General features: G+C 40.4%; 1 pseudogene; it reads right to left on the reverse strand.

Moving 5' to 3' along the window:
• Nucleotides 1-1,905: 1,905 nt before the first annotated feature.
• The window catches only part of LOC116091244, a 14,312-nt pseudogene continuing 12,808 nt past the window's right edge, over nucleotides 1,906-3,409 (reverse strand).

The raw sequence follows: 3,409 nt of genomic DNA on the forward strand, positions 1-3,409 counted from the left end.
AACAAAAACAAAAAAAAACAAAAAAAAAACAAAACAAAAAACAAACAAACAAACAAAAACCATATTGGATTATTACACAATGAGTGAAGTATCAAAATATTCCCATTATTATGAAGAAATTACTACTTTTCGTTTGTCTCTCTCTCTCTCTATTTCTCTGTGTGTGTGTGTGTGTGTCTGTCTGTCTGTCTGTCTGTCTGTATTTCTCTCTCTTAAGAGAGGCTCACTCATAGCTCTGGCTGGCTTCAAGCTGTCCACCCTCCTGCCTCAACCTTTTTAGTGCTAGGATTACAGGCATTCACCACCACACCCTGCCCCTACTCCTTTAAATGAAGGCTGCATCTAAGAGGTTAGTTTTCCAGAGTCCAAAGGGAAAAGAGAAGGAACTCTATACTGGAGAAACTTGACACCCCACCTCAGCCAGGTGATCCAGGTCAACATAGCTGGTGATTCGGTGATTCGTCATGTTGATGGTATGTTCCCTAGACTGGATTCAAGAAAACTGTCACTCTACTTCTGTGACTTTCCTTCCCTAGACTCACAAGCCTAGTCTAATTGTAAGAAAAATAGCTAAGGAATTCCAGTGGAGGAACATTGTACAGATTCTTGACCTAAGTAATTTTCCAGGTCAGCAAAGACAAGGGGAGTGGGAGACCCTCACATGTAAGAGGACTCTAAGGCAATAAGATGGCTGAATGCATCATGACCTCATGTATGGGATCCTGAAATGTCAAAGTGAAAAGGTCTTTAATGTGAAATTAAAGTATATAGTGGTTCACACCTGCGATTCCAGTGTTTAAAAGGATGACACAGGAGGACTGCCACATGTTTGAGGCCACCTTAAACTACATGGTGAGTTCTAGTCCAGCCTGAACTACACTGTAAAACTTCATTAAAAAAAAATCCACTGGTGACACATACCTTTAATCATGGCACAGAGGCAGGTAGATCTCTGTGAGTTTGAGGCTAGCTTGGTCTACAAAGTGTGTTCCAGGACAACCAAGGCTGTTAGTTACACAGAGAAATTCTGTCTCAGAAAACCAAATAAATACACACACACACACACACACCAGGAACTGGAATAAACCATGACTTTTCCTGTGGTATCTTCTCAATTTTTAAAATAAATCTGTTCTAAAAAATAGGGACTAAAGCAATGTCTCTGTGGTTTAAGAGTGCTTGCTGTTCTTCTGTGGACCTGAGTTTAGGTGCTAGCAGACATACTATTATTGGTGGCTCACAACTGTCTGTAACTCCACTGATTCTGGCTCTCAGAGTACCTGCATTCATGCGCATCTACTCGAGTGCATACACACACACACCTGTACATAATTAAAAATAATACCACTAACAAGGTTTTTAAAACAGCATCTACTGGGCTGGAGAGATGTCTCAGTGGTTAAGAGCACTGACTGCTCTTCCAGAGGTCCTGAGTTCAGTTCCCAGCAACCACATGGTGGCTCTCAACCACCTGTAATGGGTGCCCTCTTCTGGTGTGTCTGAAGACAGCTACAGTGTGCTCATATAAATAAAATAAATAAATGTTTTTAAAAAACAAAATAAAATAGCATCTACTTAAAAACTAAAGCAGAAAAGTTACACAAAGTTCAGTATTAAACTTCAGAAATAGGAGATACTCTGATAATTTTATTTTTACTTTAACTAGGATACAAATCTTGGAACTGGCCATTGTTAGTACATGCCTTTAATTCCAACATTTGGAAGGCAGAGGTAGGTGGATCTCTGTGAGTTTAAGGCCAGCCTGGTCTACAGAGGGAATTCCAGGTCAGCCAGGGCTATACAGAAAAACCCTGCCTCATAACAAAACAAAAACAAAAACAAAAACAAAAACAAAAACAAAACAAAACAAAAAACATATAAATCTCAGTAGTTTAAGAGCAGCAGTTAGTTGAACTTCTGTTGGTCATAACTGTCCTGACTTTTAGCCAATGCTAAAAAAAACGAAAAAGAAAAAGGAAAAGGAAAAGAGAAAGAAATGAAAGAAGGAAGGAAGGGAGGAAGAAAGAAAGAAAGAAAGAAAGAAAGAAAGAAAGAAAGAAAGAAAGAAGGAAAGAAAGAAAGAGCAGGGCAGTGGTGACACACATCTTTTATCCCAGCACTTGGATTTTTATCCCAGCAGGTGGATTTCTGAGTTCGAGGACAGCCAGGGCTACACAGAGAAACCCTGTCTCGAAAAACCAAAAAGAAAGAAAGAAAGGAAGGAAGGAAGAAAGAAAGAAAGAAGGAAAGAAGGAAAGAAAGAAGAAAAGAAAGAAAGAGAAAAAAGAAAAAAAGAAAGGAAAGAGTAGAAAATGAATAGAAACTATGTAAATAGAGTGTTCCTCTTCTTGTTCAACTTGCCCTCCTTTTGTCCTAATAGGAGGTGTTAGTAACTTTTTTGCTTTGTACACAATAATCTCATGCACTGCCATCTATGGAAGATGTCCACATACCTGGGAAAACATGAATATTTTTGTGTGTTCTTGCCTCTAATCAGCAGAACAAATTTCTGACCCTCCTCATTTCACTGTTCTACAGTTGAGGACACTAAGACTGAAGCAGACAGTGAGACAAGCGAGCTTTAGCCAGCCAGGCTGACTTCTAGCTTTTCTCCTTGTACATCAAGCCCTTTGTCCAACATCTGACTCATGCCCTTCCATCCCTTAGGACCTCAGATCCACTGACTCCTGTGTCTTCCAGCTTCTCCTTCTCAAGTCAATATGCAAATGAGCTCCAAGTTAAAATAACTCCCCCTCCCCAAGTCCACAGCCTGTCTGCCTCAGTTTGCAAGTGCCCATACTCAACTGTCTGCCGGATATTGTCTCTTGGGTGTCTTGTAACCATATCTAACTTGGAACACAAAAACTGATCTTCCAGCCTGTTCCTCCAATGCTCTAATTCTTTACCTTAGGATGTGTCACAAACCTTTAGTCTGTTGTGCAAACCAGATACCTGAGCTTCGTCATGGTCACCTTCCTCTCCTCCTCCCCTGCAGTCAGTCACAAGTCTGTCCATCTCATCCATCTCCAGTACCTCTGCCCCAAAACCGTCACCAGTATCGTCTGAAGCACAGCCTCCTGTGACTCACTACTCCACGCCTACCCGCCTCAGCCCCAACCATGACATTCTCAGTGGTCCACACAGTGACCTCCACAGTTTCCCCTTTGTCTCCTTCTGCTGCATTTATTTATTATTTCAATTATTTTTGTTCAAGTGTTCAAGTGTGCTTTTTGTTTTGTTACTTGTTTGTCTATTGGGTCTTTGTTTCGATTTTTATTTTTTTGTTTTTGATTGAAAGTTGGGTGGGTACGATCTAGAAGGAGTTGGGAGAGGGGAAAGAATAAGGTCAAAATATATTATATGAAATAAATAAATGCAGAATTGTTTGAGAAAGGAGAGAGAGAGAGAG

Source organism: Mastomys coucha, chromosome X, assembly GCF_008632895.1.
Source record: "Mastomys coucha isolate ucsf_1 chromosome X, UCSF_Mcou_1, whole genome shotgun sequence".
NCBI lineage: Eukaryota > Metazoa > Chordata > Mammalia > Rodentia > Muridae > Mastomys > Mastomys coucha.